Raw genomic sequence first — 26,492 nt, forward strand, 5'->3', positions numbered from 1 at the left:
TCTATGTACTTTCTCTTTATGTGAATGTTCTTCTACTGTTGAGTTTGGTGCGTTGCTTTCCCAGTACAGACTTTCCTCGGATGTTTGGTGATCCTCAGTGGTGGGCTCACCTCTGTCATTTGAGAGTGCCGTTGTCTGTTTGAGAATGCTGTTTCTGTTCACTGTGGCTCCCCTAGTGTCTATGGTGAAGGAATGGTGTGCCCTGAGCTTGTCTGCTGGGTGTGAGAACACTCTTTCCTCCTGGGTGTTGCTCACCACCAAGGGCTCTGCTCAGCATCACTAATCCAGGCTCCTACTCTGCAGGAAAGTGTTCTTCAATAGTGGATGGACAGGGCTTCCCTGGTGGCGCAGTGGTTGAGAGTCCACCTGCCGATGCGGGGGACGTGGGTTCGTGCCCCAGTCTGGGAGGATCCCACATGCCGCGGAGCAGCTGGGCCCATGAGCCATGGCCGCTGAGCCTGCGCGTCCGGAGCCTGTGCTCCGCAACGGGAGAGGCCACAACAGTGAGAGGCGTACTGCAAAAAAAAAAAAAAAAAAAAATAGTGGATGGACAGATGGAGGCAGACTCACGTCTCTCTCTGATTCATCTGCAGAGGAGAGGGTTATCAAGGAAATTAACACTAAACTAAGAGCCTGGGGGAATCTCTGTTTTCATTGCCTTTAAATGTGTCATATATAGTATGTTCACACTTTAGGAAAACTTGAATTGTGGGACTTTGAATGGTAAAATACAAGGTATCAATAAAGTCATTTATACACAATATTTGAAGTAATATTTATCCCATAAATTGAAAAATATAGTTTTAAGAATTATATAATTTGGCAGGCCTGGTGAATGGAAGCTGTGCCACTTTCGATGTTAAACGGAAGTGCCTGCTGTTCTGGTGAAGGTTAGTCTCCAGGAACACATGCTCAGTGTAAATCCAGTTCATCTTACACTGCCCCTTTAAGGCTGCTCTACTGGGTTAACCTATTGTAGCTTAATTCTGGTTACTGTGTACAATTAAAGCTAAATAAAAGTAATCATATTTCTTTCCAAAATTCTGTAGTTCAGGAATCTTACTAATTTAGATGCATCTTTTCCTACTTAACTCAAATCAGTGATATGACTCCATGGCTGCAGAACTGCAGGACTGGTGGTGAGAATTTATAAAGCTCTAACTTTGTATCATGGGAAATTAAGTAAAAGAATCTCTGTGGTTATTTGTTCTGTAGCACATCTCCACTAGGAAGTACATTCCGCCTCTTCTGAACTTTGAAGGTAAAAACCGCCTTCTAGCATATTCATTTTGCTCACTGGTTTTGGAATAAGTTTTTGGAAAGGTGAAATTTAGCAGGTCCACAGATGCGTTTAGTGTATGGCGCTGCACCACATAAAAGAGGTTGTAGCTTTGCTTGATATTTCACCTGGTGTTATGCTTTTCAAGCTGGAGTGCATTGATCTTGGGAGTATGTGGTGCTCTGTCAGGGGATACCTGAAGCCACAAGCTGAACGCAGCACATCATTCTGGAGTATGAATTTTACTTAAAGATTTAGGCAGAAAACTTTGAAATCTAGACTTTTCGGGGGTTTTATCACATGCACTTGTAAATCTGCAGAACACCAGTTTTCCAGCCAGTCTTATGCTTTACCTAAAAGCTTGGGGTGTAGGAAATTCATTTTAGGTACAGTGAGTGCTTTTGGAAGAATTTGGAAATTTGGTGTTAGAGAAGAACATGGTTTGACCAAAATGAATAGGGCGCACACTGCCAGGAGGACTGGTTGCGCCCAAGATACAGGTCCCCATAGCTGGCGCCACTGGGCAGCTAAAGCCTCTGCACTGCAGCAAGGCCAGCCAGGATGGTTTCTGAAAACCTATTGTGAACCATTGCTTTTTAACCTTTGATTTCACGAATGGTGAACAATATCAAGGGCAGCCTTTCAATTTATGAGAAGAAGAGGGTGAAGGGGAAAAGAAAGCTCCCAGGGCTACCACCTCAGACTTGGAGAAGAATGTTGGAGAATACCTGTCCACCTGTGCTCTGGCTGGCGGGGAGGCCAGGGCTTGGTAGAGGGATTTCCTCATGGGAGGGGCAGTCCCACACTCCCGTGGGGCCAGGGCCAAGCCCAGCAGGGCTCTCACCTGTGCCCTGGGAAACAGGCTTTGCTGATGATGCTGTGGGTCACATAGCTTGCCCAGTCCTGCTGCACAGGCAGAAGATAGATCCTGCACCTTCAAGACAAGAGGACCAGAAAGGGAGAGAAGGAGGGCCACAGAAGAGTATTTAAAATAAATCTTATTAGCCAGTTATTCACCTCTGTGTACTCATGCTTCTACCTCATCTGGCTCAAAAAATTTGGCAACAAGTAGAATAATCTAATTCTGGCCTCAGCCCTGTGATGAACTCACTGTGTGACTCTGGGTCAGGCCTCTCACTTCGGAACCAGTTCTACCATCTGAGAAAGGGTGATGCTAATAATATTACATTTACCAGGTTGTTTTGAGGATGAAAAGAAACAATGAATATGAGTGTACTTTGTGAACGTCAATGCCCTGTTCAGTCTAAGGGTTGAAAAGTTAGAAATCTTTATTCTTTTTGCCACTTTAAAACTATGGCCAGTCACTTCTGTCTCCAGACAAAGATGAAGTCGACATACTTCTCTCTAATCCTCTTACTAAGTACAGCTAAAAGCTCTGGGCGTTATATATAAAAGAATATAAGAAGACCCTGAAAGGTGGAGATAAGAAGGTAGACTGGCCAGGGGACTTCAGGACCTAAAGGAATGACACAGCCATGAGTTCCCTGTGTTTTTTTTGTTTTGTTTTGTTTTGTTGCTTCATGTATCCCAGACTGGATGCTGGAGAAACTGGCAACCCAGAAACACCAGTAGACTTAGACAAAAGTGCCAAAAAACTTCTGCTCTCTATAGCCAAGGCACCAGGAAAGGGGGCAACCCAGTGAGACAGAAACTTTTAGATACTGGTTGCCCTGCTCCATCCAAATACCATGGAAAAACTCATGGCCCCACCCCCACCCAGACAGCAAAGGCCGGGCTGTAACAAGGCACCCCATTCTGCTGCTGCCAGGGTGGTATCTGAGGAGTGGGAGGACTTTCCTCCCCACTTGGAGGTAACAGCTTCCATTCTCCCCTCCCTCAGGTTGTCAGTGGAAGTCTCTTGAGGATCCTGGAGTTCACCACCATCCAGCAGTATCAAGGCCTCCCCACCCTGCTGTGAGGTCACTGAGCATCACAAGGTGCCCCTCCCTTTCTTGTCCAGGGAGGTGTCGGTTGAGGCCTAGAAGGGAGCCTGAAATCTCACCTCTGTCCACAGGAATGAGGCCCCTCCACAGGTGTCAAGAGAGGCAGAGTGGTGAACCGGGACCCTTACCCCCACCTGGCAGTAGCATGATGTCAGAAGAGACCTGCTAGAATAGAAGTTTTAAGTATGACCTAGAATCTCAGTAACTAATGCCTAAACTATCCAGGATACAATGAAAAATTATGCATTAAATAAGAAATGTCGAGAAATAGGAAAATACCAACTTCCATAAGGAGAAACCATCAACAGATGCTAAAACATAGATAACACAGATCTTAGAATGATCTGACAAGGATTTTAAAGCAACCATCATAAAAATGCTTCAGCGAGCGATCATGAACATGTTTGAAACAAATGAAAAGATATAAAGTCTTGGCAAAAAAAATAGAAGATATAAAGAAGAATCAAATTGGAATTTCAGACTGAAAGTACAATAACTGAAATTAAGAACTGCAGAATGGAGAGGTCAGATGAAAGAATTAATAAATTTTAAAATATAACAATAGAAATTACCCAGTATGGATAACAGAAAGAAAATAGACTGAAAAAAAACAAACAATGAACAGACCCTCAGGGACCTGTCAGAACTACAGCAAAAGATCTAACATTCATGTTGTCAAAGTCCCAAAAGACAGGAGAAAAAGAGTATAGTTGAAAAATATTTAAGGAAATAATGACTGAAAATTCCCCCAGTTTGGCAAAAGGCATAAACCTAGAACTTTATGAAGCTGAGAAAGTTCCAAACAGGATAAACTCAAAGAAATCCACTTTAAAACAAATATTAGTTAAACTTCAGAAAACTAAAGACAAAGAAAAAAAATCTGAACACAATGAGAAAGAAATGATACCTTACCTACAGGGAAAAAATAATTTGAATTATAGTGTATTTTTCATCAGAAAGTGTGGAGTCTAGCAGGAAGTAGCAGAATATTCTCAAGTGCTGAAGGAAAAGAACTGTCAGCCCAGAATACTGTCCCCAGTGTAATTATCCTTCAGGAATAAAGGGGAAATAAAGACATTTTCAGACAAAGGAAAACTAAGAGATTTAGTTGCCAGCATATCTATCCTAAAAGAAGGGATAAAAGAAGTTCTTAAAAGAAGGAAAATGAAAAAAGAATGAATCTTGGAACATTAGAACAAAAGAAGGAACAAGAGAAAGAACAAAAATATACACTAATAAAATAAACTTTTCTTCTCTTGAGTTTGAAAAATCGTGTTTGATGAAGCAAAAAACAAAGCATTGTCTGATGACAGTTACAAACGGGGAGGGTAAAGGGATTTAAAGGGAAGTAAGGTTTCTATACTTCATTCAAACTGGTACAGTGTCAACATCAGTAGATCTCTGTGGTGATGGAATAGTTCTGTATCTTGACTGCAGTGATGGTTACTTGAATCTACACATGTGATAAAATGGCATAGAACTCTACACATGTATTGTACCAATGTCAATTTCCTGGTCTTGATAATATACTATAGTTATGCAAGATATAACCATTGGGGAAAACTGGGTGAAGGTACACCGAACCACACTGTAATCTTTTTGCAACTCCCTGTAAATTTATAATTATTTCAAAATAAAACGTTAGTATCACCAGGTATGAAAATTTTAGTGTCCTTTGTTTTATGATGCCCTTCTATTCAGTAAATTCAGTAATCTGAATGATTAGACTAGAACTTCTCCCCCATGGGTCTCAGTAAAGCTAATTTCATTAGACATTCACCCAAACATGCCTGCCAGTAAACATTTATTTTTCTCAAAGTTGGCTTTCAAGCAGAAAACACTGGTCAACCACCAAATTGTACAAAAACCCCTTGGCTCCCACAGATCTGTTCAACTTCAGGCCACAAGTTCACTTACCAGATGTGTTGTTTATAAACATGTACCTGTACTTGGCCCCACTTCCTGCTACACTGAATTTCCTTATAAATCACATTTATGGCTTTTGTGATTTTACTAATATTCTTAATGTTTTAACACTTTTTAAATTATACTTTCAACTGAAAACATGGCTTTGTGTTTAAAAACAGGAATACATATCAGCTTAAAACCCTGGAATTATATAAGAGCATGACCTTGAGGTACTCCCAGATCTTAATGAGGAAGGGGATAATAATGCCACTCCACCCACAGCTAATGAACTTGGAGAGAGCAGCGGCAGTCCATCAAACAAGCAGAGATTGTACTAAGGATGCACTTTTAAAATATGGATTTTATTATTGTACATAAACAAATAAGTCTCAATCTGGATGTCTCTTAAGAATGACCAGTCAAGAAATTGCATGATACCATCATTTTTGCAATGATAACTACATGTAAAGCTATTTGTAATTCATTTGATAAAATACCTCTGAAAAAATGGCCTGAGAGTTTTATGAAGCCATTTGATTGGGACTATGAGTTCTCTGACAGAGCAGGTACATGTGATGAAACTTGCTGGGCCAGTGCTAAAATAAAAGGCATTGCTTGAATTAAAGACAGTAAAAAAAAAAGACTGACAAGTGGATCAGAGATGCCCTCACACAGCGATGTGACTCCTTAGCTAGAAGGTACTTGTCTTAGGCTGCCAACCTACTCCTTCAAGCAGATCCTGAGGCCAGGATTTGAGTGGAAGTAGTTTACTTGCAAGGTGAGCCCAGGAATCACCAGTCAGGTCGTGGTCAAGTGAGGTGGGGAAGGAAAGGAAGCCACTGCAGGTGCATTAAAGAGCAGGTTACCGCTGTAGGCAACGGGGACTCAATCCCACTGGTGTTCTCTGGGAGACTGCGAGGAACAGGCCTCAGCATTGTCCCACCCGAGGGGTGAGGAAGTGCATTTGTATTTAACCTCTACATTATGTGAAATTGTGTTCTTAAAACATTGTGATACCAGAATGGAGAAGTTATCTGCATATTGAGTGTGACGAGAGCTCTCCTTGTTTCTTCCCAATATTCTGACATTCACACACTCAGTATCATTTTTCCCATTAATCCTTGAGGACAGTAGAAAATTTCCCTCATTCATAATAATTTAAAACATTATATTGCTATTCGTCAAACACATGAAGTGTGTTCCCAGCTCAAGACCTTTGCACTTGCTATTCCCTCTGCTTAGAACCCTCTTCTCCCAGGTTTACTCCTGGCTTGTCCCTTCCTGTCCTCCAGGTCTCTGCTCAGATGTCTTCTCTGTCCTTAAATGTGCTCTATTTTTCTTTATAGCATGTATCACCAACTAACATACTATAGGCAGTATTTACTTGTTAAATTTGTTTATTGCCTGTCTCCGCCCACTCAAGTATAAACTTCCTGAAGGCCCGGGGTCTATCTTTGTTCACTGTTGTATACCCCGCTCCTAAAACAGTGTCAAATACATACTGCCTACTCTATGAATATTCGTTGAGTGATAGAACTAGCACGTAAAGGGTTATCTATTGGGAGCTGTAGCCTTCCCTTTCTTGCTGAATGCATAGTGATGGACTTTATTTCTTGTAAAAGGAGTTTCACTTTTGGTTCCTTCCGGAGATATTATTTGGACAGAGGCCTTTTCAGTGAATTGAAAATGAAACTACAGATAGCTGCCTTTTTGTCTGGTCTGATGGTTCTCAAAGTGTGATCCCTGGACCAACAGCATCAATGTCACCTAGGAACTTATTAGAAATGCAGATTCTTGGGCCTCACCCAGACCTGCTAAATCAGAGCAATCTGTGTTTGAACAACAGATTGTTAAACCACCCTCTAAGTAATTCTGATGCACTAAACTAGAACTAAAGTTTGGGATTCTCTGATCTTGGTACAAAGCTTCATACAGGTTGAGAGGGGTTGGGGGTAGGAACAGAGGGGGTACTCGTGGTATTCGTCTTTAAGGATATCTTTCCCAGAGATCTGAGGTGTACTCTACACAACTTTCCAATTCCAAAATTGGTATTTGTTTTTTTATAATTTACATCCCACTTATTTATCAAATAAATCAAAGCACTTTATGCTAATGCTAGGGCAGGCTTCATGGGTGTAGTATGTAGTAACACAGGGCCCCATGTTCAGAAGGGGACCCATCTTGGTTTAATACTCTGTTGTTAACATTTTTAGGAAGACTAAAAAGTAGCAGAGACATCAGAAACTATTTAGACTGTTACGTAATTAAGTAATTTTAGGAACTTTATAATTCTCTTTGAAGAAGTAATTGTGGGAGACTGTATAACACATTGATTAAGACTGTGGGCTTTGGAGCCATACAAGCTTGGTTCAGCTCCCAATTTTAATACTTAATAGCTGTGTGGCTTGGGCAAGTTACTTAATCTCTCTGTGTCTCAGTTTTTAGTCTGTAAATGGGGAAAGTGATACCGTAATAGCTACTTCATTTGCTACTTCATTTGCCATGATCAAATGGACTATCCATGAAAAACATATGCCTCAGTACACAGTATGTGCTCAATAACTCTTAGCTATCATCCATTTTTGGCTCCTCACCAACATTTCCATAGACAAAGAGTTTTCATTCCAATTCAGGATTTTACTGAGTTATGAATGTTTTTCTTTATGGATTTTTTCCCCTTGACTGTCTTTAGCTTTGGTTTCTCCTGAGGCACAAGTTTGCAATTTTACCATAGATCTTTATTTCAGGATTTGAGGATACGTTTACAGATGATCCAAAGATACTTCTAGTTATTACTGTTCACCTTCATATCCTCCCAAAGAATGATATGCAAAGAAAGCAAACAGAATGCAAAGCCGTCTGGAAAATCCTTCCTGCACAAATGTGTAGTGATTGATTACAACTGGCAAGATTTTTACTATAGTTATTTGCATTTATAATCGACTGTGGCAAAAAGCACAACCATAGTTAAAACATGTTGTTTAAATTGTTGGAGAAACTATAGCAGTAAATTTAGCTAGTGCTTTATCACTTGCAGATCTAAATATCTTCCTCATTTGAAAGTTGCTTTCCTTGGAGCAGGGCTCTTTTAGCAGAATTTCCATCATTCTCAGTGAATTTGGCCTTTCCTATTCTTGGCCATGTGGTTTTGGTCAGATTTTTAGTGTACTTCTTGCTAAATAACATGAACAAATTTACATATTGTTATTTGATAACAGTGAATACATTTCATTTTATATAGAGCTTTGCCAATCTTATAGCACTTTCACATGTATTATCTCACTTAATTTTTACCATAACCCTATGGGTAGCTGGATATTATTCCCATTTTAGATGAGAAAACCAGGGCTCTGAACATTTAATTGACTTCTGCAGGGTCACACAGTAATTAGTCTGTGGAGCTGAAACTGGAATAGATCTTCCTTTCATATAGTCCTTTGATCCTGAAATTGCTGTATCACACAGTTGCGTTTATGTATTTCCTTCCATTTCACAAAAGTTGCCCTGACTAAATTCGCCAGTGATGTTCCTGTTGCGGAATCAGTGGACATCTGTCAGTCTCCATCCTGTTTGACCTTTCAGCTCGGGCACAGCAGGCAGCACCCACGCAATAGCGTTTGGCCAGCTGCACACCTGGGAGCAGTCCAGGGCACTGCAGGACCCTGAGGGGGCAGGCATGCTGGGGCTTGGACCTAGATAAGTGAGAGTGACCACCATAGCATCAGCAGAAGTGACCACTCAAGATGATAGGGGCTTCCCAAGGGAGCAGCACGAGGACAGGCATGCAAGGCAGGCTGTCCCTTGTGTACCCAGAGCTGGTCCTAGCAGCATCTGATATTTAAGTCTCCAGCCTTAGCACTGGGACAGGAACTGCTGGTGCTCAGGCTGCAAACTTTATCAGTAAGTTATTACAAAATAAAAGCGGATTATATGGACATGGCAATAAAGCATATCAGAGAGTTGATAGAATTCTTCAGAGAGGTTAGAGTTTTCAGTTTTGAAAACTGCTGCAACATTGTAAAGAAAATATCTGCAGGCTTAGAAATTAAATTTAAAGATCATCACATTCAACAGAAAAGGACACTATTTTCATATGAAGCTTGAGATGAACCAATTAATGCAGAAGACAATTTTTAAATTAAAGTTTTTCTTGTAATCATATAGATATGGTGATAGAATATATAAACATGTGTTTTGAATTATGTACAAATTATAAAGCCACTCGGTTTCTTGTTCAACTTCCACAAGTTACAGGAGATGTCAGAGGAAACATTAAAATGCATTGTATGTATTTGCATTTAAAATTAAATTCAGGGCTTCCCTGGTGGCAGTGGTTAAGAATCTGCCTGCCAATGCAGGGCATATGGGTTTGAGCCCTGGTCCGGGAAGATCCCACATACCATGGAGCATCTAAGCCCGTGCACCACAACTACTGAGCCTGCACTCTACAGCCCGCAAGCCACAACTACTGAGCCCGTGTGCCACAACTACTGAAGCCCGCACATCTACAGCCCCATGCTCTACAACAAGAGAAGCCACTGCAATGAGACGCCCGCGCAACACAACAAAGAGTAGCCCCCACTTGCCGCAACTAGAGAAAGTCTGCGCACAGCAACGAAGACCCAACGCAGCCAAAAACAAACAAACAAATAAATAAATTAAATAAATCTATAAAACAATTAAATTCAAACTAACATGAAACTGATTTGTATGAAGAGTTAAATCTTTTTAGAGAAATTGTTTTATAAGATTCATCAGCTTAGATATACTATATACTATATATATATACTTACATATATATATAAGTATACTATATATATACTTATATATACTATATACTATATATATACTATATAGTATATATATATATACTATATATATATATACTATATATATACTATAGTATATATATACTATATACTATATATATATACTATATATATACTATATACTATATATATATACTATATATATATACTATATACTATATATATATACTTATATATATATAAGTATACTATATATATACTTATATATACTATATACTATATATATATTTCAAAATATATATATTTTGAAATAATTTATAGGAAATTTATCTCAGTGTTGTCACAGCTTGTGAAATACTCTTAACAACTCCAGTAACAGTTACGTCAGCAGAAAGATCTTTCTCAAAATTAAAAATTATTTGTACATAATGGTCTATATGGGAAAAGAATCTAAAAAGGAGTAGATATATGTATATGTATAACTGATTCACTTTGCTGTACACCTGAAACTAACACAACATTGTAAATCAACTATACTCCAATAAAAATTTTTAAAAAATTATTTGTATATTACCTCCCCATGACTTACTTATTTTATAACTGGAAGTTTGTACCTTTTGACCACCTCTGCCTACCATGGTGACTATAGTTAATAGTACTGTATTGTATATTTCAAAGTTGCTTAGAGAGTACATCCTAAAAGTTATCATCACAAGAAGGAAAACTTTTGAAAGAAAAATTATTTGTGATCTTGCATTTGCTAAGAGCTTTCAGTTATATCAACTGAAAATGAAATTGCTCAAAATACAAATTTTGATGACCTAGTAAATGCATACATAGAAAAACAAGTCAGGAAAATTGTATGATCAATCAAGATATATTAATAAAGTATTATTATTTTTGTGTTATATAAAATTATAACACCAACATATTATTTTTTTACAATTTGGAAGTTTATCATTACTCATGTAATACTATTATTCATCTAATTATAAGTAATCACTGTAATTACTAAAATATTTTTAAGGGAGAAGGCTTTATATTTTAATATCTTTGACAGCACTTTTTCCTTTTTGAACAAGGGGCCCTGCATTTTCATTATGTCTTTGGCCTCACAAATATTGTAACTAGCCCTACCAGAAAGGCCCTCCTGCTTCCCCCTTGTAAACAAAGGGTCCCTTACCTTATAGCTTTTTATTTTCTTCTCATATTCTCCCCTTTGCTCTCTAGGCTTCAGGTTTCAACAGTCCACAAATCTTCAGCCCTAGGGCATTTGCCCTGGCTGTTTTCTCTGCCTGGAATGCTCTTCCCTCAGATACCCACGTAGCTCACACTGTCACCTCTTTAAAGTCTTTGCTCAAATGTCACTTTCTTAATGAGGCATGCCCTGACCACCCTAGCTAATGAAAACTACAGCCCACCCGTCTCCCCAGCTACCGCTGACCACCTTACATTAGTCTACATTTTCCTTTTTTTTTTCCATAGCACTTATCACCATTTGACATGTATAGTTTACCTATGTACTGTGTCTGTTGTACATTATCTGTCTCCTCTGCTAGAATGTCAACTTCATAAGGACAGGAATCTTTTTCTGTTCTGTTCACTGATGCTTCCCAAGACCTATAACAATGTTGACGTATAGTAGATACCCAGTGGATATTTCTAAAATGAATGAAATCTGAAATTATTAGATAAACATGCAATTGCTGTGCAAGCCAAATTTATTCACGTAACTGCAATGTGTTTTTCTTTGTTGTGCAAAAGACAAATTAGATTCTTGATTCCTCAAATTGTTTACAGCTAATGCTTTTGTATTTCCATCTATTTTAATTAATGAAAATTCCTATTATAGAGCTGTACACTGAATGCATGCTAATTAAATTGTGTTGTTCATATAATTATAGCTGTAAAAGGCTTTCAGAACACTAAAAACTTTGTTACAAAAGCTTAAACAATTGAAATAAAAATAAAACCCCAGTGGCTGTGTTCTTTATTTGCCTGTTAAGAATATTTATCTCTTATGAGACCCTGTTTTGCCTCAATCTAAATGATAAAAGAAGTATAGTACATTTTCATTTAAGAGTGTCTGTATTTTCACTCTTAATTTAGGTGCATAGCCAACTGTGTTAGGAATTAGGAACTATTCTTATTCATATATAAAATATTCTTTATCCATAGCTCTGTAGAAATTCAAATGTATATTCACTAACTTGTGTAAATGTATATTTACTATCTTCACTCTCAAGCACTAGGATCTTTGAAAATCAATATTTCTTTTATTTGTGATTTAATTTTGGTTAGTTTTATCATGAGAACACCAACACTTCTTCTCACTGAGACAAAATCAGGATTATTGTTACAAGTAGGAAGTATCCATTTTTTAAATAACAAACTTGTGCTGCCTGCTACTTTTAAAAAATGTAATTGCTTGTTTAATGGGAGAAATTGTTACTGAAAGTTCCTGTGCTATCTGTATGTTTCTGGTAGAGGGAGTTTTTATATCAGGACAATAATATTTAGATTTCTAAGGAAGTCACCAAAATAATGAAACACTTAAGTAGCACACCAGAACTATTTTCTAAATGTTGATATGATGTAAAAGCATGATTAGCGTCTTTAATTAGAAGGATGAAAATCACGGCAATAGTTTCATATCTATATTAGATGAAGCCATAGCTCCAAAGATTTCCCAGTTTCCATGTGATATTAGTAATATTATATGACTACTATTATATGAGTAATATGAATCAGAATTTTGCAGTACTAAGAAGATAACAATGCAGATACTAAAAAGTTGTGGATTCTATAGTTTCCCAATCTATTTTATTCTTAATATGTCATTGAACCCTGGAAAAATGACCTAATGTTAGTCTACTGAACTGTCTCAGTGACAAGAAATAAAAACCTACCTCAAATCAAAGAAAAAGAAATTTATTGGCTTACATTACTAGGAAGTCTGGAAATTTTTTTTTAAAATAAATTTATTTATTTAATTTGTTTATTTTTGGCTGCTTTGGGTCTTCGTTGCTGCACGTGGGCTTTCTCTAGTTGCGGTGAGCGGGGGGCTACTCTTCGTTGTGGTGCACGGGTTTCTCATTGCAGTGGCTTCTCTTGTTGCAGAGCATGGGCTTTAGGCGCGTGGGCTTCAGTAGTTGTGGCACGTGGGCTCTAGAGCTCAGGCTCAGTAGTTGTGGCACACGGGCTTAGTTGCTCCACGACATGTGGGATCTTCCCAGACCAGGGCTCGAACCTGTGTCTCCTGCATTGGCTGGCGGATTCTTAACCACTGTGCCACCAGGGAAGCCCCTAGAAATATTTTGACTTCAGTCTCAGTATCCTCCATGTGGCTGGCAGCTCCAAGTTTACAGGTTTGCAGAACCACAACTTTCAAAAAGGACATTTATCTTTCCTACTGACGTTAATAGAATGTCCGTGTGAGGATTCTGGCACCATGCCCATGCCCAAACGAATCACTATCACTAGAGGATGGGGTACCCTCTTTACCTAGATTCCCCTAGCCTCACTGTTGGCCCTACCTGTATCACTTGGAGATGGGGAGAAGTTCTGCTAAAGGACAGGATGTTGGTGTTCCCAAGGAAGCGAGATAAGAAAACAAGCTGGACAGATAAACTTCTGCCTTGAATAAGTAGGCAACTTAAAGAAAGCCAAATCAATTTGGAGATACCTATGAAATACTGAAGGCCTGAGGACTTTCAAGGATGACTATAGAAAATAAGGAACAAGAACAGAGCTTGTTTGTATTTTGGCTGTGTCCTTCTATGGTATCTAACAGCTCAGTCTACCTGGTTAATGGGATGTTGACATGTGTGTGTAGATTTTGGGTTGACTGTGATGATGCCATACGAGATAAAGAGGAACTAACATGTGTTAGGTTTCTACCATGTGTTAGGCTGTAAGCACTTTGGGATATTTTACGTACATATATATACTCTCGAGTTGAATCCATGAGGTCTTGATGCATCTGTGAGTGACAGAAAAACTTAATAGGTCTTAAAGATATGAGCATTTATTATCTCACTTAAAAGAATCCTGGAGATAGGCAGTCCAAGACTGCATGGACAGGTCTGTGACCACCTTCCTTATCACATCACCTTGTGGCACAAGATGGCTGCTTGAACTCCAGCCCAGAGATGCACCTTCTAGGAGGGAGGAAGGCGTGAGTAGGCGGAGGAGATTGCAGCTGCTTCTTGTTAAAGAGAACTGTTGGCATTCCCACACGGCCTTTCCATTTAGATTTCATTAGTCTTAACTCAGTCACATGGCCACACCAAGCAGTAAGTGAGGCAGAGAAAAGTAAATCTTTTAGTTGGGAGGCCACGTGCCCAGCTATAATCTGGGGTTTGGTTACTAAGGAAGAAGGGGAGAATGACTACTGGGAGGCAACAAGGAGTCTCTGCCTCGTACTTCGTCTCCAATACACAAGCATTGGTCAGGAGCTGGAAGGCCATGTGACCATTTGACCATGTGACCATTTCCAAGTTAGGAAAGTCTTAAAAATCTCTGGATCTGTGCTAATTTGGTGCCTTTAAGAGCGCCTTTCCTTCTCTTGCCTAAGGCCTCAGACGTGCTTTAAAGAGGTTCCTGGTGAATCTTCTCAGAGTCCTGCCACATAGGTACTATACGTACTGACTTCCCCCGGGCATATGTGTGTGTTGATCTGGGCATTGCTGCTCTACGCTTACATCATATGTGACCACTGCTTTCTCACATGTTGCTCCGTTACCACCGCATTCTTCCTCAAGTGAATTTATATGTGAGGTTTATGATAGTTATCCTTTCGATGCTGAGAAACTACTTCATTTCTTACCTAACTAGCTGGTGCACTGTTGTGTCACTTTTAAAAGTAGGGCTTATGTATATTTTAAGTATAGCACACTCTTCTGTCATGAGAAAACAATGGTTATAACTCTTCTGTTTCACCTCACACATTGTATCTCCTTTAAGGAATAGTAAGAGTACAATAGGCTTGTATATTAAGTAGCCTCCAGTAAATGTATTAAAGTATAGGTGTGGTAGAAATATTTCTCCCTAGAGATTACTTGACAAAATAAGTAATGAATAGAGGTTCAGATATACCTCAGTGATAAAACCATCGTTCTTCTTTGTTAGGCACATAACATATCTTTTCTGAACTGTGAACATGTTCAAATGTGTTTAAGACCACACTGTGAAGAATATCATATATCACAACTTCAGTATATTGAAAAGCTGTTTGGCTATTTACCTGATGTTTTCAACCTCTCTAAGATTGGAAGTACGGATGAAAAAGCAAGTGTGAAACTTCCTCAATAAAATTCTTTTTGAGCAGGATTCTAAATGATCTATTACAGTGACCTTAAACTAAACCAAAGTTCATCATGTCTCCATATGGCCATCATGTTATGAAAAGAATGTCAATGGTTACTTTGGGGAAATTAGGTGGCTTTAAAAAATTTGAACATAGAAAGACTTGTTTTCTTTAGTTTTAAGTTTGGGTTTCTTTTCACTAAATTTACCACTTAGGCCTTTATCTCCAGTTCAGTCTGCCTCTTTCAGAAGTTCATTTGCTACTTCACTTCCTAAGCTAGGGTTGCCAGATTTAGCAAATGAAAATGCAGGACACCCAGTTAACTTTAAATTTCAGATAAACTATGAATAAACTTGAAGTATAAATGCGTCTTAAATGTGGCACGGGCCGTACTTACACTAAAAAATTATTTGTTGTTTATCTGAAATTCAAATTTAACTGGGCATCCTGTATTTTATCCGGCAACCCTACTTCCAGCCCTTGTTGCTGTGATATTGTCTGCATATTTTCTTCGTTGAAGTTCACATCTCGATCAGTGGATTTCTCCTGTCCCTGCATTTTCCCCTGCCTTTGGCCATTCCATCTGGATGGTGTTGTCTTCTCCCTTTGTTGTTTTATCAGCTTAATGCGGTCACCCATCTGCCCCTCCTCCTGATCTCTCTCCTATTAATGACACATGGCAATGTTTATGCTTGAAACTTTGAGGTTATTTTGAGTCCTCCTTTACCCTTGTCCTCTGCATTTAGTCAATAACAAGTCCTGTCCATTCTTCTTCACTGTCCATTTCTCCCTCCCTCCCCTCCTCCTCCTTTTTTCCTCCCCTCACTGTCTCTCTCATGCTTGTCTCCACCTGTCTGTCCATTCCCCACAGTACCCTCAATTCAGGCCCCTGCTCACAAGTGACACCTGCCCATCTGCTTTTCCAGCTGGCCTCCTGTTCGAGGCTCTCGCTACCCAGGTCATTTTGCATACCTGATTTATCATTCTAAACTATTGCACCAATCTTATTCCTTCCCAGCTGAAAACCTTCAGGGACTTCCTGTTGTCTACAAAATGAAGTTTAAGCCCCTTATTTGAGGCCTTACATGCAAGACTTAACAAGAATTGGCCTCTGCCTTTTTATCTAATTACATCATTACCTTATACTAGTGTTATCGAGTCTAAGCTCATACCGCTTGCTGCACAACAGGCCAATAATCAAGAGACAGGTTGCTGGGGCAAGGAATAACAACTTTATTCGGAAAGCCAGCAGACTGGAAAGATGGTGGGCTCATGCCCCAAAGAACCATCTTGCCTGAGTTTGAATTCAGGCTCTTTTTATACTAAAAGGAGAAGGAGTAAAGTCAAACACTTCCTGGTTCCCATCCGCTTCTGGAGGGAATGTGTTAATTTCTTCCTCCCTGCAGTCATTCACAGGTGGGCCTGGTCAGGATGTTTTAGCATAATGCTCATTACCTGGGAAGCAGGGTTCCCAGACATGGGCCATTATGGATAATCTAAGCTTATAGACAACATCCCTTTAGTTATTAACTTGTAATATTATATCAATAGAATACAAAAGGTTCTTCCCTATTACACTCGTGTTTATCACCCTTTTAGATTCACTTGCTCTTTCATCATAATATAATACTGAAAATCCCTTTAGGGATGTTTTAAATTATGTAATAATTTGGCATATAGATTAAAAGGAAGAATTATCCTAGCTTATGTCACTATATTAGTAAATGTTACATTATAAAGTTTATTTCTAATAAAAATTTAATAATATTCTAATTACATAAATACAAAGAAATGTTTTTACTTTTCCCCACTTACCAAATGATGCACAGTTTCTTATACTTTGAATTAGATAATAAAAATGTGATTATTAACAAAATTTAAAATGACACCTTGTGTTATATTTGGCTTTGTGATCAAATATATATGGACATGTGCATTATTATTAAGCATTTCATAACCTGATGTTTAATTCTTACATTTTGCATTTAAAAATTAACCTTTTCATAATATCAAAATATTCATACCTTTTACAGTACATTTCTTTTTTTTTTTTTTTTTTTTTTTTTTTGCGGTACGCAGGCCTCTCACTGTCGTGGCCTCTCCCGTTGCGGAGCACAGGCTCCGGACGCGCAGGCTCAGCGGCCATGGCTCACGGGCCCAGCCGCTCCACTGCATGTGGGAATCTTCCTGGACCGGGGCACGAACCCGTGTCCCCTGCATTGGCAGGCGGACTCTCAACCACTGCGCCACCAGGGAAGCCCTACAGTACATTTCTAAGTGATGAGATAAGAAGCACGTTTCAGGTTGCTATTTCCAAGCATTTCTACAATGAGTATATCTCATAATTAGATAGTCTTTATTCACAATAAATGAAAATCCAGATTGTAAACAGTCCTCCTCCTCCCCCTCATGACTCTCCGTTTGTTCTGTTGTAGAAGCCCAAGGCTCAGGAGAACACATCCCAGGCTGCCCCTTACTATGCTTCTCTTTATGGGTTTGGCTTGGTTGCAAAATACTGTAGCAGCTTCTTGCTGGGCAATCTGAGAGAGGCTCCAGCTAGTTCCTGGGATACTTCTTTTCTCCTGGATCATAATAAATTGAATAAATAAGGAGTTCCTGATCCCTGGTCTATATCAATCAAAGTGAAAATATGGGTATATCAATCTTGAACTGTAGCCTAGCTGAGCTCATCTTCACGGTTGGTCCTGACTGGTATGATGTAATTAATTGCAGTTAATGTATATTTGTGGAAGCTAAGATGCTTCTAATCACTGGACGGTTTCGGTACCTGGAAGTGCTTGAGCTGGATCTCTTCGTTTGCCCCTCCAGACCTCCCATCTTCCCTTTTCCACCTGGTCTCTGTCCTCGTTGCTGGGCCTGGTGGGTTCATCAATCTGCTTCCTGCCCCCCGGCTGCTGGGTAGTTTCGGCCAATGGAAAGCCCCAGTGGGAGATCATAGGGGGAGGGACAATGAGGTCACTTTCCCCCAAGGTTTCTGCCTGTAAGGTCACCTTGGATTGGCTGTTTTCTTCAGACTGAAGACCACTTACTTCTCAAGGCAGCCTGCTGTCTATAATTCTCTCTCCTCTGGATTCGTTACCCTTCTTTCCCCTTGTACTCTTTAGCCCTAGGGGTGATGTCAAATCCACTACTACTTGCACTGGGTCTCAGCGCTGTTCCTTATGGCCCCCCAGAATGTCCCATACCTTTGTAAAAAGGCCCTCAATGAATAGAGTATGCCATCTACTTCCTGTTGGGATCCTCACTGATAGAATGCTTTATATGGAGTAACTAATTTAATCCCTTCAACTATACTATGAAGTAAGGATAAATAGTATCCTTGTTCTAGGGGAAGGAAAGTGAAGCACAGAAACACTAAATCACCTGCAAAGGTTGCAGGACTATGATGTGATAGAGCCAGGATTCAACCTGGCTCCAGGCTACATGGTCTTACATGCTGTATCCAGGTATGATAATATGAGTGATACAGGATTTCATTGTTTTTCCAGGAATATTCACAGTAATAAAATATATTAACATTAATCATGTTGATGACAGATAAGGCTGATCCACCAAATTATCACCAGTGCTCTCTCCTCACCTAGCACTTTCATCTGAATACTTCAAAAGAGAGTGACTTTTTTTTTTCTGTTACCCAGGAAAGATTGAAAGAATGATATTCTTTGATGATAAGGAATAAGAAGTGCAAATTTTACTTATTATCCTCAGCACTGCTTGAAAAACATTCTTTGCCAACAACTAAGTATTCTCTTTAAAATATGAACTCATCAAAGGTTCAAATTTAGCTTGTTTCTTTTCTTAAGAGCCTGACATTAGTAGTATTCATTTCTCACAATGACCTCGTTTTTACATAATTTCAGTCCTGTCAGTTCGTTCCCACTTTGCTGTTCTCTTTGTGTTAGGGGATGTGTCTTCTTCTACCCTGCCCCCCACATTCGCCACTCATTCTTCAGTTTTCATTGCCGTCCGTATCCTTCTGTGGCATAACCTGTCCCATTTTCTGTCCTCTTGGCCTTGTGCTATGGTGCTGCTATTGACTGCAGCTGCAGTGTGTTGATTCTGGACTCTAGATACCCCTGGTTGCTACAGTATGCTGCTTCTGGATGACTTATTTGGCAGTTAAAATTTTTTCCAACACAGCAGCTTCCTAAAATGTAGCTTCATTTCTTCATGCTAAAATGCTGAAAATAAAGAAACAGTCCTATAACAGTCCCTTAGGGATCCTTGGATCATTAAAACTTCATAGAACGATAGCCTATAATTTTTTTTTTTTTTTTTTGGTCTCAGGAATACACAAGCTTTAAAAATGCAGTTGATTTTTAGGAGCTCAAAGAAGAAAAACATACATTTATGATTCAGGTGTTCTTGTTGTTAAAAATAGTACATTTGAATGAGCAGCTGTTTATAGTTTGGGTTTTGGGTGGTTGTTCTGTAGGGAAGGTTCTGTTCTTGACAAATGTGCTTCCCAGTCATTTTTCCTAACGTGGGCGGTTGGATCATGGGAGAAGGCCAGAGTTTCTTGGCAGTTTTCTCTTCTTGTTGCCTGGAACCCCACACGATACTACTCTGGGCTTAAACTGCCAAACTTGGGAACTTGACCAGAAATTCGAATCTGTGAGCACAAGCAATCATTTATATTTTCTCAGACTACTTACCTTGGTGTTGTATTTATTAAGAATTATTCTGCAATAAACTGTAGCTTTAAGACTATAATAGAAAGCTGCTGATTAAAAGGTTTCAGTTTTACCACATGATTGGTGTAAATACTAGCATCTTTTTGGTCAAATGTTTTTGCATGAAGAGAGTATATAAGTGTAAAGATTTGCTCAAATAAATGGGGAGTTTCTAGTTGCACCTACCTTTGGCAAATGCCAAAAAAGATCAATGTGGTGGTATCTCTTCTTTAAAAAAATTCCCATTTTATGTGCATTTGAGATCTAGACAGAACTATTAAGCTAAACACCATACCAAATATGACTTACTGTATTGTCCTGGCAAAGACTTAAGAAGATGTCATGTTGAGCTATTTTCTTTATTTTCATCAAAATGCCCTTTCATCTGCCATCCAAATAAGGGATATTTAAATTCAGTGATGTTTTAAAATCCAATCCTCATTATAAAAGAACAAAAATTTTTAAAATAGTCATTAAATTCAGTTAAAACAAAAATAAACCTATGCAGCAGATTTTTGCATTATATTCATTATAAACTTTGATATCTGTGAGTGTCAATAGCAACAAAGGAAGGGTAAGTACAGAGGTTGCCCAAACAGAGGAGAAGAGTAGAAGTTTTTCTAGGAGTTTGGCAAGTTGAAGGAGCCATAGCCATTCAACCACTGTAACCACCATCATGTGGGGTTGGATCCATGGCCAAGACACACCATAAATTCTTCTGCCTCTTTCCCTGCCACATACTCAGCAAACCCCTTCTCTTGTTAAACCTAATTAGCCGCCTACTCCACGCCTCCACTTAGGCCACTGAATATTGCTACAGAAAAGCATTAATTGTTTTGCTGGGTCTTACTATAAACTCATGTCCACATGCTTCAAAGAGAGACACAGGATAGCCTTACAGACCTAATACACTTTCCTGGTAGGTTTGCTTTCTCACTCTCAGAGATGACTATTTCCCAGTTTAATTCTTCTCAAACTTCCCATATTCCTTTCCAACCACCTTCCTCTCAGTTGCTTTGTACTTCACTGACTAAATAGACCCAGTCAGACTACCTCGTTCTCCCATCACTGAAGCTTCCAGCCTGCATTGGTACCTAATTCACCTTATTATCCCACCACCGAATCTGCCGTCCTGCATCGGTACCTAACTCTCTGGCTTCCTTCCTCTTTCAGTAGTTAGAGTCCCCCTGTCCCTGCCACAGGCCAGCTCTCCGTTTGTTTCCTGAGGCCTTCTCTCGTCTCAAGTATATTGCACTTGCAATTTTCTCCTTTCTGCAACCTCACTGATTTTTCAAATCTAAGGGATTCTTCTCATCAGTACATTCTAGTATCTCCTATCTGAAAATGAAACAATGCACTTCATTTGACTATAACCCTTTCAGCTATTTCCCATTTCTCTACTCCCTTTTCCCAGCAAAACTATCTGAAAAGAGTTGTCTGTCTCCTTGTCTACACTTCTTCACTTTCTCTTCATTCCTTGACCCTCTCCAGCTGGACTTCTGTCTTCTCTGCCCTCCTGACACTGCTCTTGTTGAGGTCATTAGTGAACTCCGTGATGTCAAAAACAATGGCCATATGCCTGTTCTTGTGTTACTTGATCTTTAAGCAGCATTTGACAAGGCTAACTTCTTCTTCCTCTTTGAAACACTCTTTTACTATAGGTTTTCATAACATCACACTGTGGTGGCTATGGAGGTGTCCGACTCAGGTCTTCCTTCATGAGAATATGCTGCAGGGTGACAGCCTCCAGCTCTCATACCCTTAGATCTAAGACAGTGGAAACAGAGCCCAGGCTTCCTTGGAGTGTTCCCAGCAAATAACTAAGCATGAAGCGGGTACTAGAACTGGGACAGTCTCACCACATGAGAGTCCTCTAATAATTACCTTGGATCAGGAAGTCCCCATTGGCCAGACCAGGTCTTTCTTAAAACTGAACTGTGGTCTGAAGCTCTTCCCATTAAACCCTTCCATCCTCCTCCCCGTTCATAGATGTCAGACCCGCAAAAGGTCTGAAATTCTCTTCATCTGCTCCTCCCTCCTCCTTTATATCTGTTTCATATGTCTAATCCCATCTTGGTGTCACCTTCTTAGAGGGTCCAGATGGACTCACACACTGTCCTGTTCCCTTACCCACCTGGCAGTTCCTTATCTTTTTGCCTCCTCTTCTCCAGGAGCCCTTAACACTGGTGGCTTCATCCTTGGACGAACTCTTCTCTTCTTGGTGTCTTTGTGATCTCATTCATTCCCATGGCTTTAAATATAATCTTTTGTCATTAACTATCAAATCTTTATCTCTAGCTCTGATCTCTCCCAGAACTCCAGACTTCTGTATCTAATCATATTCTTGACATTTCCACCTGGATATTTAATGGTCATCCAAAAGGTAATATATTTTAAGGAACTCTTAATCCTCGTCCATAAGTGCCCTTCTTCAGTTGCCCTCATCTCCGTAAACGACTCCAGTCATTCTTGATCGCTCTTTTTTTTCATCCCCCATCAGCAAGTCCTATGGACTGAACTCTAAAGCGTCTCCCAAAATGATCCATTTTTCTCCAGCTTGGCTATGGCCACCCCAATCAGTGTTGCAGCAACTCTCTGCTTCTTGCCCTCTCATAGTCCATTCACCACTCAGTAGCCAAAATGAGCCTTTAAAAGTGTACATCAGATCTAATCACCCCCCTGGCTACAGTACTACAAAGGCTCTTCGTTGAACTTTGACTAAAGCCCAGATTCCCTTATATTGTTTACAAAACCCTACACAATTGGCCTCTCCTGGCCCCTCAGACTTAACCTCTTCCTTCCCCTTGCCACAGTCACAGTGGCCTTCTTTCTGTTCCTAGAATAAGGAGAGGTTATTCCTGCCTTTGGGGCTATTATCTCATCCCTAGGTGTTCTTCCTTCTTGTCACTCAGATCTCAGCTTAAATGTTACCTCCTCACAGAAGTCTTCTCTGACCTCCCAATCTGAAGTAATGTATCTCGTTACTTTCTAACACACATCACCCTGTTTTCATTCTCTTCATAACATTTACATTTTCTTATCTTCTTTATTAATTGTCTGTCTCCCCTCAACTAGAATGTAAGCTCCATGAGAACAGGGTCCTTTTCTGTCTCGTTCATTGCTGCATTCCCCGCACCTCCATGTGCACCTGGTATGTAGTTAGAGTCCTTATATACCTGTGGAACAAGTGAATTGACAGAACTGCATTATTGCCCTTCCATGAGCATATTTTCTTTCCTCTGAAAGAAAAAAAGCAGTGAATTTTCCTCTGAAAGAAAAAAGCAGTGAATTTTCCTAACTCTACACTGGTGAACTTGTAGCTCTTATTATGTTCACCATTGCCTAGGATGTATTTTTCCTTGAATTTATACGTAATGCCAATAGAGTTAAAAATCCCATTATAGTGAATCCATGGGGCATGCTGTTGGCTTTGTTCCAGTGGAATTTGTCACAAAGCCAGAAATTGCATTTCCAGTCTACGGAAACTGGGGGTCAAATTGCTGATTCTCCATTCCTCTCCAGGACTGGGAAGGGAAAACTGACTCCGAGATGGGAAGTGAATGAGGTCTAGCGAATCTCCTGCCTCTCTCATCCAGGCTCCCTGATGTTCTTCATGGATGTTGGCTTTGGGCTTTTTGTTTGCTTGTGTTTTGCTGAATGATATGAGTATTGGAAGAAGAAGGGGTAGCTGAGGAAGAGAGAAAAATGAAAAGGCAATTACTATTTGGTGACTAGAAAAGATTCTAGAGTTAAATCTTTTAAAAAGTTGGGAGTTGTTTTCTCCTACTTTTTGTAGCATGAAAAGGTACATCATTAGGTGCTGTTTTTACACATGAAAATATACATGAACAAGGGTCAGAAAATGAAACAAGACGAAACAGAACACAGTTCCTATTATTAAGTATTTGGTACTGACAGTTTGTTGTAAACAGAGCAATGAAGGGTTCTGTTTTTGTTTTTAATTGTATATTATTCTGAAATGTAGAAGCAGCTTTGATATAGAGGTCTCTCTTTCATTTACCATTTCATTTGCCATCTCTCTTTCAATTACCATTAGGTAATTGTGTTCAAATCAGATTGTCAAATTTTTATTTTAATGGCTCAAATGTTATGAGCCATATAAATGTTATATTATACAAAAATGTCCAGAGTTATTTAAAAGTCATTTATTAAGAACTTTTCTGGTTCTCTCAGATAGAAGTATTTATACCCTCCCTCCTTTTACCCATGATACTTGATACATGGCACTTATCATGCTGTCCTACCTGTCTGTATCCCATACAGTGAACATACTAAGGACAAGGGCTGTGTTTTATTTATCTTTACATTCCCCACCTATACTGCCCCTTGCACTCCCCGTCTTTCCTGATAAAATGGTGCCTGGGGAAAATGGGTTTTAAATGCATGTTTATCAAATGTCTATTTCTATAGTTACCTGAACCTATTACTTGAATCCCCTACATCTTATCCTGCCCTTGTTAACAAAGCTGCTTGCTTAATGGCCAGTTATTTCTAGTCTTGGTCAAGCTGTCAAAGTAGGGTGGGGGATCTTAGCTCATCCCCAGTCTGTTATATTGCATTCTCCTGTTTCTAGTCCTTATATTAAGATCTTATCTTCATGGATAAGCCCACCTTGTCTTCCTCTACCAATAAGCACAATCTTTCCACTAAAAAACACCTGACTCATTTCCTTTCTACAGTTTTATATATGCTTCAGTGGATTTTGTGTTGATGTTGTCTTATTTATCTTTTTTCCCCAGTTATTTATCTTATTAGGCTCTAAGTTGTTTGAAGGCCAATCTAAGCCAGTCAGTGCATACTCACCAAAAGTGCTGGGATAGGTGCAGTGGTACCTGGTACAGACAAATACTGAGGTGCCATGCCTGCTCTCAAAGAACTGATAGTTTGCTTGGGAAGTTAAAACTAACTGTATTTGCTTTATTTGAAATGCCTGACGTATAATATACCATTGTTATTAATAGCTTTCATGTAAGGAAAGAAACCTTGCCATGTGATATCTATGCACTGATGCTGACTGATCTCAAATTCTGAATGGCGCTCCAGGGAGATGGAATGTCATGTACAAAAGTCGAAACGAATTTAAGAAAAAGCCAAAGGGTCTAGAAGCTCATAGGACAGATGATTCTTCTGTTAATTTTTCTTCCATCCTTCTTGCCCTCTTCCCACGGTTGCCTTTCCCAGGCCCCCCACCCCTGGGTAAGGTAAGCATCAGTGCAGATAATACCTTCCTAATTCTTCCCTTAAAAATGATATAAGGTAAACAGATTAATTGGGCTCTCTAAAAAGGGACACTCAGGTATCATAAATTTGCAAATGTAAATTCATATGTCGGTACACACAGCAGTGTTTTCCACACAAGTAGTCTCTATGGACCAATTAAATGATGGCTCCCTTTGTCCTTATCTGTTTTTATAACAGTAGAACCATAATTGTATATACAGACTGATGTTTGGACCCAAGTCTGTAGATAATTATGTTAGTTATAAATTTAACCCATTATATTATTTCAACATGTGCTTTGTTATTTATTTTTTCCTTCTAGAATTCTGCTGTCATTTGTTTGTTGAACATCAGTATACAAATTCTTTCTCTTTTCCCCATGGTGAATGTCCGGGAAGAAATATTGCTGCCTGGCAGAGGGTACCGGGGACTTGTATGATTTATTTCTTCTAATTTTATTCCATCGTAAAGACTCCAAAATGTTATAGAAACTTGAATAGTTTTAAGTTAATTCTTTTGAAATCTAGGCTTTTGCTCATCTTTCAAACTGAACAGTGCCCTGACATGTCTGAGGTTTAGGAAACTTTGGCTCGAGTTGATGAGGGGCGTCTAATCTAGATCTTTGTTGCTGAGTGAAATTCAGTGGTTTTGGCTCATGGGAATTTGTGCAAAATTGTTGGTTCGTTTGATTTGGTTCCCTTTAGACTACACCCATGAAGTTTTCTTTGGGTTTAGCTTGGTGATCCCCACCCCACCCCAAACTCAAAGTGGAACACTGTGGGAATGTTGGGGTTTATACCTCAAGCTATAACTCATCCTAGAGCCTTACCCAGTTTTGGAAAAAAAAAAAGAAGAAGAAAAAAGCCTGGATTTTAAACCTTTGAGCAAAATATTTCTTGAAACTAGACTAAACAACCCCATAGTTAGTTAGGATCCTAGAGGTCATTTGACCAGACTCTCCACCTGATACATGATTCCAAGGAATAATTTCAGATTGTTTCAAGTCTTATAATAACTAATTCTATGCAGGATTCCTTATTTGTCCTTTGGTTCAAGCTTGTTGCCTTTGTGGTCGAAGTTTGCTATACCTGTAGAATTTTTTTTCTTTTCAATCTATCAAGAACCAACGAAGATGTATAAGAACTTTCATATATATGTATCTACTTGTAATTCTGTCAATTTATTTCTTGTATACTTGGAAGTTACGTTATTCATTTAGAATTGCTTCATCTTCCTGAGAATCTTTCCTTTAATCCTATGCAGTGACTGATTTTATGTCTAACAATTCTTTATATCTTAAAGTCTATTAAAAAAAAACTTATGGGGCTT

General features: G+C 39.2%; 1 protein-coding gene across 2 annotated transcripts in view; it reads left to right on the top strand.

Moving 5' to 3' along the window:
• Window positions 1-26,492, top strand: part of KIF6 (kinesin family member 6) — a 390,416-nt gene that overhangs the window by 12,569 nt on the left and 351,355 nt on the right. The window lies entirely within an intron of this gene.

Source organism: Pseudorca crassidens, chromosome 10, assembly GCF_039906515.1.
Source record: "Pseudorca crassidens isolate mPseCra1 chromosome 10, mPseCra1.hap1, whole genome shotgun sequence".
Lineage (NCBI taxonomy): Eukaryota > Metazoa > Chordata > Mammalia > Artiodactyla > Delphinidae > Pseudorca > Pseudorca crassidens.